The sequence below is a fragment of the Marmota marmota genome, unplaced genomic scaffold (assembly GCF_001458135.2).
Source record: "Marmota marmota marmota unplaced genomic scaffold, marMar, whole genome shotgun sequence".
Lineage (NCBI taxonomy): Eukaryota > Metazoa > Chordata > Mammalia > Rodentia > Sciuridae > Marmota > Marmota marmota.
The window spans coordinates 290,260-302,105 of NW_026000258.1; positions in this window are offsets into that span (position 1 = coordinate 290,260).

The window sequence follows — 11,846 nt, forward strand, 5'->3', positions numbered from 1 at the left end:
CAAGGTCCAGTGTTTTGACCAAAAAAAAATCTCATTTGTACCTGGTTAGATCCAATTCTAAGAAAGTAACAGACACCCTGCAGTGATTTTAGAGTCAATGTTGGTTAAGTTGGGCAGAGTTACTCTGTGGTAAGGAAGGTGGGTGAACAATGGTTCTTAATGCCCCATTATTTTGTTTGCAAAGTACAACCTGATTTTTTTCTCCTGAATCTTTTTTTCCTTATCCTGTTTCTATTAAGGTATAAATGGTCTGTGTAGTATATGTGTCTTACAGTTCTTGGTTTGAAGTACTTTCATTCTGTTATATGGACAGGAAAAGGCTCTGTCTGGTGAAAAGTATGCATGTTTTGAATATTTTAAGTTAATGAGACGATGAGATCCACACTGAGGTTTTGAATTTTAAAAAATGTGTGGTGATGTGCTGGGTGGTGGCTCAGTGGTGGAGCACTCACCTAGTACATTGTGAGGCATTGGGTTCAAACCTCAGCACCACATGCAAATAAATAAAATAAAGGTATTGTGTCCATCTACAACTAAAAATATTGGAAAAATGTGTAGTGTAAAGGAATATGTGACTAGAACTTTTGGACTTCTCATTGAATTATTTGGTTAAATTATTATACTTAACACTTATTAAGAGTAGGAAAGGATATTTATACTCCTTAACAATTCAGTTAAGAATTGAAGAAATTTCTAATGTTTTGTCTCAATTGTCTGTACCAAAACCTGTGTATATTATTAAATACTATAATTCAATGCCAGATATTTTTTTTCAAAGTTGACTGTATCATATTTTATCAAGGAGCACTACAGCTATTGATTTAGATAGGGGTATGGGAAAGGGAACTTTGAGTACATTTTCATCATTATTTTAGTTACCATAGTCAGGATGGATGTGGAACAGCCTTTGAATATTACAAAATCCCTCCCTGGGACACCCATAGGAATCAGAATAGCCTGCCCACAGTATGAGCATAGGCATGCAGCGGGCACAAATTGAGTGTTGTACAATCCACAATACTCCTTTGGAGTTTGATGGTAAGCAACAATCTCATGCCCACTACAGAGAAACACAAACCATCTTATTAATTATACTTCTCCCATGTTGGTGACAACTATTAGATATGTATAACTCGTAGATATGAAAATGATATTAAACCAATTGTAGTAGTTTAATTCCTATAGAACCTTGTGAGAGTTACTCCATCACAGATCATAACATTCTGCTGATAGGAAAACAAGTTTGGCTTTGCAGCAATCTCCTTTCTTAGGCAAACTTCAGCAGTGTGATACAGTGAAAATTCATGCTGTTCTCACACATGGAAATTACTTCAGGACATATGAATCAATATGGACTGCATTCCGAGCTTATGTTTTCATTAGAGTGTCTGGGGGTGAAAATTTACTGTGTGGCTATGACACAATTAAAGAGGACATTCTACAAAATGGGAGGTTTTATATGTTTGGAATTTCATAGCCTACTTTGGTGATGTAAATTGGGGTGTGTTTTGAAAGAAGTGTAATAGTAGTTTCTTCTGATCAGCAATACTATTCCAAGTATTTTTAGGTACCTATAGATTTTGAAATAGAAGCCATAACTGATCAAAGCAGGTTTTGGGGAGCAGATATTGACATACAATACAACTCTTTTCTTCAGAACTAATAGTTTAATTCATTTGCATATAAATTTCAGGAGAGAATGACTGGGTGTCATCAGGTATCAGTCAGGGTCCTCCAGAAAAACAGAACTGTGTGTGTGTATGTGTATGTGTATGTGTGTGTGTGTGTGTGTGTGTGTGTGTGTGTGTGTCCAGAGAAAGAGAGGGAGAGATTAGTTTTAAGAAATTGGTCCATGTGAATGTAGAGCTTATCATGTCCAAATACTGCAGTGTAGGTAAGCAGGTTTGACACCCAGGTAAGAGGTGATTATGCAGCTCAAGTCTGAAGACTTTGAGGAGTCAGGAGTCTTTCTCTGAGGGACCTCACTCTGTATTCCTTTATGATCTTTGATTGACTGGGTGAGGAGCATAATATGCTCTAATAAAAATCTACTGATTTAAATGTTAATCTGATCTAAAAATTAGGTTCCCAGTCACAACAATATGGCGTTTGATCAAAAAATCCGAATACATTGGCCAAGTCAAGTGGACATACAATTAACATCACTAGTCTGTCCCTTGTCAACTTGACAGTCACATATCTTTCTTTAAACCATTCTTAATATTTGAATAAAGACAATAAGTTTATGCTTCATGTAAGAAAATAAACTATCCTGTTTAAAAGCAAAAATACACTTATCATTCCCTTTCCAATCATTCTCCATACTGCTTTCCAGATTGGTTGCACCAATTTGCAGTCCCACCAACAATGTATGAGTGTGCCTTTCCCCCCACATCCTCACCAACATTTATTGTTGTCTGTATTCTTGATAACTGCCATTCTGACTGGAGTGAGATGAAACCTTAGAGTAGTTTTGATTTGCATTTCTTTAATTGCTAGAGACGTTGAACATTTTTTTGTATATTTGTTGATCCAATGTATACCTTGTTCTGAGAAGTGTCTGTTCAGTTCCTTGGCCCATTTACTGATTGGGTTATTTTATTTATTTATTTATCTATCTATCTATTTATTTATTTATTTATTTATTTTGTTGTTTTTGTTTTGTTTTTGGTGTTAAGATTTTTGAGTTCTTTATATATCCTAGAGATTAGTGCTTTATCTAAAGTGTGTGTGGCAAAACTTTGCTGCCAAAATGTAGGCTCTTTATTTACCTCATTGATTGTTTCTTTTCTTTTGCTGAGAAGAAACTTTTTAGTTTGAGTCCATCCCATTTATTGATTCTTGATTTTATTTCTTGTGCTTTATGAGACTTGTTAAGGAAGTTGGGGCCTAATCTGTCATGATGAAGAATTGGACCTACATTTTCCTCTATTAGGCGCAGGGTTTCTGGAGTAATTCCTAAGTCCTGGATCCACTTTGAGTTGAGTTTTGTGCATGGTGAGAGATAGGTGTGTATTTTCATTTTGCTGCATATGGATTTCCAGTTCTCTTAGCACCATTTGTTAAAGAGGCTATCCTTTCTGCAATGTATGTTTTTGGTGCCTTTGTCTAGTATGAGATAACTGTGTTTATGTGGGTTTGTCTATGTGTTTTGTATTCTGTATCATTATTCGACATGTTTACTTTCATGCCAATACCGTCCTGCTTTTGTTACTATGGCTCTGTAGTGTAGTTTAAAGTCTGGCATTTTGATGCCTCCTGCTTTCACTCTTCATGCTTAGGATTGCTTTAGCTACTCTGGGTCTCTTATTTTTCCAGATGAATTTCATGTTTTTTTCTATTCCTATGAGGAATTTCATTGGGATTTTGATTGGAATTGCATTAAATTTGTATAGTGCTTTTGGTAGTATGATCATTTGATGATATTAATTCTGCCTACCCCAAAACAAGGGAGATCTTTCCATCTTCTAAGGTCTTCTTTAATATTTTTCTTTAGTGTTCTGTAATTTTCCTTGTAGAGGTCTTTCACCTCTTTCATTAAGTTGATTCCCAAGTTTCTTTTTCTTTTTCTTTTCTTCTTCCTTTTTTTTAGGCTATTGTAAATGGGGTAGGTTTCCTAGTTTCTCTTTCAGAGGATTTGTCACTGATGTACAGAAATGCCTTTTGGCGTATGGGTGTTGATTTTATATCCTGCTACTTTGTTGAATTCATTTATTAGTGCTAGAAGTTTCCTGATGGAATTTTTTGGATCCTCTAGGTATAGAATCATGTTGTCGGCAAATAGTGATAGTTTGAGTTCTTCTCTTTCTATTTGTATCCCTTTAATTTCTTTCATCTGTCTACTTACTCTGGCTAGAGTTTCAAGAACTATGTTAAATAGTGGTGAAAGAGGGCACCTCTGTATTGTTTCAGTTTTTCGAGGGAATGCTTTCAATTTTTCTCCAGTTAGAATTGGGGTTGGCCTGGGGCTTAACATAAATAGCTTTTACAATGTTGAGATATATTCTTGTTATCTCTAGTTTCTCTAATGTTTTGAACATGAAGGGGTGCTGTATTTTGTTGAATGTTTTTTTCTGTGTCTATTGAGATGATCATATGGTTCTTATCTTTAAGTCTATTGATGTGAAGAATTACATTTATTGATTTCCATATGTTGAACCAACCTTGCATCCCTGGGATGAACCCTATATGATCATGGTGCACTAGTTTTTTGATATGTTTTTGTATTTTATTTGGCAGAATTTTATTGAGTATTTTTGCATCTATGTTCATTAAAGATATTGGTTTGAAGTTTTCTTTCTTTGATGTGTCTTTGCCTAGTTTTGGAATCAGGGTGATATTAGCCTCATAGGATGAGTTTAGAAGTGCTCCCCCCTCTTTTTCTATCTCATAAAATAATTTTAGGAGTTTTGGTATTAGTTCTTCTTTAAAGGTCTTGTAGAAGTTGGCTGTGTATCCATCCAGTCCTGGCCTTTTCTTGGTTGGTAGGCTTCTGATGGCATCTTCTATTTCATTGCTTGAAATTAATCTGTTTAAACTGTATATATCTTCCTGATTCAGTCTAGGCAAATCATATGACTCTAGAAATTTGTCAATGCCTTCAATATTTTCTATTTTATTAGAGTACAATTTTCAAAAATAATTTCTAATTATAATCTGTATTTCTGTAGTGTCTGTTGTGATATTTCCTTTTTCATCATGTATGTTAGTAATTTGATGTTTTCTCTCTCCTTCTCTTCATTAGCATGGCTATGGGTTTGTCAATTTTATTTATTTTTTTAAAGAACCAACTTTTTGACTTGTCAATTTTTTAGTTGTTTCTTTTGTTTCAATTTCATTGATTTCAGCTCTGATTTTAATTATTTCCTGTATTCCATTGCTTTTGATGTTAATTTGTTCTTGTTTCTAGGGCTTTGAGCTGTAATGTCAAGTTGTTTATTTGTTGACTTTTCCTTCTTTTAATGAATAAACTTCATGAAATGAACTTTTCTCTTAGCACTGCCTTCATAGTGTCCCACAGATTTTGATAAGTTGCATCAGAGTCCTCATTTACCTCTAAGATTTTTTTATCTCCTCCCTGATGTCTTCATGTATCATTTAATAGAATATTATTTAGTCTCCAGGTGTTTGAGTAGCTTCTCTTTTTAATTTTATCATTGATTTCTAATTTCATTCCATTATGGTCAGGTAGACCGCAGGATAGTAACTTCATTTTTTGTATTTGCTAAGACTTGCTTTTTGGAATAACATATGGTCTGTTTTGGAAAAGGATTTATATGCTCCTGAGAAGATAGTGTATTTGCTCATTGATGGATGGAGTATTCTATATAATGTCTGTTAAATCCAAATTATTGATTGTGTTATTGAGTTCTATAGTTTCTTGTTTAGTTTTATTTTTAAGATCTATCCACTGGTGTGAGAGGTGTATTAAAGTCACCCAGTATTATTGTGTTATGGTCTTTTTGGTTTTTGTATTTGAGAAAGGTTTGTTTGATATACATGGATGCCCCATTGTTTGGGGCACAGATATTTATGACTGTTTTGTCTTGTTGATGTATGAATCCCTGAAGAAGTATGAAATGTCCTTCTTCATCCCTTTTTACTAGCTTTGGCTTGAAGTCCATTTTATCTGATATGAGGATGGAAACCCCTGCTTGCTTATGAGGTCCATATGAGTGGTACGTTTTATCCCACCCTTTCACCTTCAGTTTGTTGTTGTCTTTCCCTGTGAAATGAGTCTCTTGAAGGCAACATACAGTTCAGTCCTTTTTTTAAATCCAATCTGTCATTCTATATATTTTAATTGAGAAGTTTAGGCCATTCACAATCAGGGTTATTATTGAAACATGATTTATAATCCCAGACATTTTGGTTTATTTTTATTTTTTAATATATATTTGGTTTTTAGTTGTAGATGGACACAATACCTTTATTTTATTTATTTATTTTTATGTGGTGCTGAGGATTGAACCCATTGCCTTGCACATGCTAGGCGAGCACTCTACTGCTGAGCCACAACCCCAGCCCTATTTTTGGTTTTTAACTTAATTTGGTTTCTCCTTTGATTAGTGTTTTCTTTAGTATATTCCTCTCTTTGCTGATTTTCATTGTTGTTTTTCATTTCCTCCTCATGGAATATTTCAGAGGATACTCTGTATTGCAGGTTTTCTCACTGTAAGTTCTTTTAACTTTTGTTTAGCTTAAAGGTTTTTATTTCATCATCAAATATGAAGCTTAATTTTGCTAGATATAAGAGTTTTAGATGGCATCCATTTTCTTTCAGAGCTTGGTATATGTTGTTCCAGGATCTCCTGGCTTTGAGGTTGAAAAATCTGCTGAGATATGAATCAGTCTCCCCCTGTATATGATCTGATTCTTTTCTCTTGAAGCCTTTAAGATTCTGTCCTTATTCTGTATGCTAGGCATTTTCATTATAATGTGCCTTGGTGTAGATCTGTTGTAATTTTGTATATTTGGTATCCTATAAGCCTTGTGTATTTGATTTTCCAATTCATTCTTCATGCTTGGGAAATTTTCTGATATTATTTCATTGAAGGGATTGTACATTCCTTTGGTTTGAAAATCTGTGTCTTCCTCTATCCCAATAATTCTTAGATTTGGACTTTTGATGCTATTCCATAATTCTTGGATGTTCTGTTCATGGTTTCTTACCATCTTCACTGTGTGGTCAACTTTATTTTCCAGATTGTAAACTTTGTCTTCATAATCTGATGTTCTGTTTTCCAAGTGATCTACTCTGTTGGTGATGCTCTTTATTCAGGTTTTTATTTGGTTTATGGTTTCCTTAATTTCAAGGATTTCTGATTTTTTTTTCAGAATCTGTGTCTTTCTTGAAATAATCTTTTGCTACCTATTTACTCCCTTACCTCTTTGTTGGTGTGATCAATGGTTGCCTGTATTTGCTCTCATCTCTTTTTTTTTTTTTTTGAGTTGATCAGTTTTTGCCTATATTTGCTTATTTAGGTCATTCTTTAGTTGACAGATCATTTTAATTATGGACATTCTCTAACATTATGAACTCTTTCTCTAACATTTCATTAACTTCACTGTCCATGGGTTCTGTTTATGTAATATCTTGGTTTGTTTGGGGCACTTTCCTCCCTTGTTTTTTCATGTTGTCTATGTGTCTTCCTTTCTTGTAGTGTGGATCTGAGGTAATGCAGTTTCTACCCTGTAATCTTATAGTATCTGTGCAGATTATCTGAACCTTACCTTGATGTTGAGTTTCCAGATTCTGCCAATGTCCTGTGATGGATGCTTCTGCAACTATAGGTGGTGACGGCAATAGCAGAAGTAACTGGAGATAGCAGTGGAGGTGTCTCAAGATGGATGCAACCTCTTTCAGAGATGGGGCTGAAAGAGAGGGCCTTACACTGGATTTGGGATGCCTGTTACAAGATGCAGCTGCTTCTAGGCCCTCTCTGTTATTGCAAGGTAGAGGCTACTGCATGAGGAGGGCTATGGTGCTGGCTGTAATGTCCCAAGATGGAAGTGGGTTAGGCCTGGGTTCACATGCTCCCTGTATCCCTGGCAGGCAAGGCCCTCCAACTCCCACTAGTTCAGGAAACCTGTCTAACTCATGAGAGTCATGACCTCTGCCTGCCTGGATCTGGAGGGAAGATCTAAGGGTTTTTGGGTGGTGGGGAGCAGCCCTGGGCTCTACCCAAACAGTATAATAATATAATAACAGTGAAGTTCTGAAATATTTAAAATCCTGGCTCCACCATTTACTACACTCTGTGACCTTGGGCAGTTTCTTCCTCTGATGAATGACCTTGTGGTGATGTCTCCCACTTCTAAAAAATGAATCTTTCTGGACTAGCATTTTCCAGGAGACCTCAGAAGTAATATGTCACCTTGTTATGACTATGTCCCATTCCCTGCCATTTGTCTGTACATTCAGCATAAATGAAGTGCCTATTGTGTATACTACCTTGCCCAATGCTGAGGCCAAGGCAAGGTGTTATCTATTTCATGCTGCAATAGGTTTGACCTATTTTAATGTAAACATCATTTTGGAGTGTAACATACATGCAGAAGGGTACACAGACCCCTGGGCCTGGGCTCCTGGACAGATCGGCAGAGGTGGTCTTGGGCTGGGACCTGAGCTCTGGGATGGGTCTGCCAGTCGGCAGGGTGGACTTGGGCCTACTTTGGGCCTAGGCTCCTGTACAGGATTGCAGGGGTGGTCCTGGCCCAGGGTCTGAGCTCTAGTATCTAAGTGTGTTTTTTATTTGTTTCTTCATGATTTTCCAGTGAATATTACATATTCCTATCTTGGCTTCTAACTCATGAATGTCTTCTTTCAATTTAAAGAATTTTCTTTAATATTTCTTGTAGAACTGATCTAGTGGAGATAGATCCTCTCAGTTTTGGTTTGTCTTGGAGTGTTCTTATCTTTCCATTTTTTTCCACATTTTTATTGGTGCATTATATGTATACATAATGATGAAATTTGTTGGGCTGGGGCTGTAGCTCAGTGGTAGAGCACAGCACCTGCCTCACACATGTGAGGCACTGGGTTTGATCCTCAGCACCACATGCAAATAAATAAATAAAGATATTGTGTCCATCTACAACTAAAAAAATATTTTTTAAAAAGAAATTTGTTGTCACACATTCACACATGCATATAATATTCTTATATTCCCATTTCCAAAGGATAGTTTTGCAGAGAATATTATTCTTGATAGACAAGTTTTGTTTTCCTTTAGTACTATGAAGAATCTCATGCCACTTTCCCCTGATCTATAACATTTCTGTATAGAAGTCTGGTTTCAGATGAATTGAAATGACCAGTGTGCTTCTTTTCTCTTGCAAACTCGAGAATCTTCTTTTTATGTTTCCATTTTGGTAGCTTGATTATAAGATGTTTTGGGGTAGACATTGTTGAGTTAAATGTGAATGGTGACCTTTGACTTTCTGTACCTGGGTATTTTTCTCCTTCGGTAGGTTTGGGAAGTTTGGGGTTATTATTTCTTTGAATAATAGAAATCTACATCTACATCTTTGGAATATTGAAGTCCTTCATGAACCACAATAACTTTAATAGTTGATCTTTTTATGCTGTTGAAAACTTCCCATAAGCTTTCTTCACTTCCTTTCATCCATTTTCCTTTTTTCTTTTAGGATAGTGTATTTTGAAATGGTGTGCATTTGAGGTCATTTCTTTCTTCTGGTTGATTCCCCCTGGTATTGTTACTTTCCATCATGTTTTATATATTTTTAAGCTCAACAATTGATTTATTTTAATTGTGTCCACCTTTCTGATATTTCTCTGAGTATTGAAATGTTTCTCTGTATTTTCTTCATGCTCATTGAGTTTCCTTAGAATCGATGTATTAAATTCTCTGATTGTTCTCCCAAACTTTTTACTGCCTGATCAGTTTCTTGTGCCTTATTTTGAGTATTTAGTGAAGTTGTGTATGCTGAAGGCTCTTGATGCTTATTGGCATGTGGTGGTGTTTTCTGGTCATTGAAAGATTAGGATCCTAATTAGAATAAGATGTATTCCATGTTTGCCATGAATATCTAAAAAGAACAAAGTTTTAAAAAAGACGAGTTATTTATTCCAATTTCCCTAATCTGACTTTCTTTGTACCTGGCTTTTCCTAAATTCTAAACAGGCTGCTTGCTTTCTCTGAGTTGTACTCATTTCCACTATTTCAGGTTCATGTTTGCTGGGAGTCTGCTATCGGTTTGTTTAGGACTAGAGGAGACCACAACCCCAAGTTTGTCCCAAATACACTATTGGTGTGTTGAAGATAATGAAGCAAGTACCTAGACAGAGTAGTTTTTCCCCACAGGCTTCTCCCTGGGACTGGGATATGGGTAGATGCCTTGCCTACATTTCTCATCTGTGGTTGGGCACCATGGGAATCTGCCCAGTTCTGGGCACATTTACCATGGATAGAACAACTATAAGCTCCAATCTCATACTTGTAGCCACCTGTGCCATCAGGCTGTGCCTCACCCTGGACCCATAGCCCACAAAACATGAGACAACAATGGGGCAGCACCAAGGACAACACTGCTCTCAGCTGTCTATTGCTGATTCAACACCCTACAATGAGCCACAGGTGATACCAACTGGAATAGAAGACAGATAGACTGTGGCAGCATGTCTTTTCTTGAATCCAGAGATTTTCCACTAGCTCTATCTACAGATAAGCCTGAGGATGTGGGTCATTAGGATCTGGCCAGTGTTATATTTTACGAGCAGAGTACAGTTCCAGGGTAATGACTCATGTTAACTATCCTGTCTTATCCCAGAAAACAGGGTCCTGCAACATGCTCTGCTACCCATGATTGGGTAGCGCAGATGAAGGCAGTCCTTTGGCCACCAAGAATGACACTAAGTTGGGTCACACCAGAGTCTTACAGCTCCAAAGACTTGCATAGTCTCAAGGGTGCATGGAATCCCATACCACATCTGGCAGTGATACAAGCTAGAACCTGAGTCCATCCCACTGAGAGCAGGCCTTTGCCTGGTGCCAGGGCAGATCCAGAACTCTGTCTGAAAGCACAGACAATACCTTAGCAACAGCTTTGCTGCCCAAGGCTGTACAATGGGTGATGGAGACAGTCCTTTGGCCACTGAGTCTGATGCTAAACTGCATTGCCCCTTAATCTTACTGCCATGAGGAATCACACAATCTAGGAAGAAGGGATAGTATGGCCTACCCAGACTGACTCAAAGCCCAGCAGTGATGCAGAATGAAACTCAAATCAGTCCTCAAATTTCTAAGTTAATGAAATCCATCCCATCTTTAGGCTATGGTCTGTGTAAAGGGCCTTCAGTTTCTACTGGGTTCTGGGTCTTACCATGGCAGGACTGGCACTGACTTCCAAGAAAAAGGTCTGTCCTAGATTTTGTGCCCTGCTACTCAGAAGATGGAGTCTTGCTCCCCAATGTGCCACCCAAGATTGGAGGATGGGTGGTGGAGACAGTAAGCTGCCTGAGCTTCCATAACTCCAGTGGCTTGGTCCATGGGTATTAGCCTGGCAAGGGGTCTTAGGGCTTTTCTCAGCCCTGAGTTCTACTATGATGGGCCTGGTATTGGCTTTCAATTCCAAGGGCTGGATTTGATTCTCTCTCCCCTCCCAAAGCAACTGGGATGCTTGGAGTTGGGGGAGAGATGACTCAGACAACTCTTTCCTTCCTCCTTTATTTTGTTATAGTAATGTAGGAGTGGTCCACCTCATGGTTTGAATATAACACTTGCTGCTCTGCCACTGACACTTTTAAAAAAATAGATATGTTTTTTTTTTCCTCTTCTCCCTCTGCCCTCCCTAACCTTGGCAGGGAACAGGATTACCTTTCTCTAGTCCTAGGCCCAGGTATCAGTTTTGAGTATATACCTACCATAGGACCCAAGTAATTCAGACTTCAGGGGTGGAGAGAGAAATCTAAGGAATGGCTGTCTTCCAAATTAACAAATGAGTGACAACCCCCCAAAGGGAACACCTGGAATGTAGATTTTTTTAATATTTATCTTTTAGTTGTAGTTGGACAAAATACCTTTATTTTATTCATTTATTTTTATGTGGTGTTGAGGATTGAACCTAGGGTCTCGAATGTGCGAGGCGAGTGCTCTACCGCTGAGCCACAACCCCAGCCCTGGAATGTAGATCTTTAAAGACCCCTGTTCCCTCTGGTGGGCAGAATCATAGCATCTGGGACAGAAATCTCCTGTGCTTCTCCTTTACTACCCAAACAATAAACATTATTTTCCCTTTTTCTCAAAACTGTGACTTCATTATTTAATTGGCAATAGGGACAAGGAAAAGCTTTTAGTGAAAAATGAAGACACAGATGAGACCTG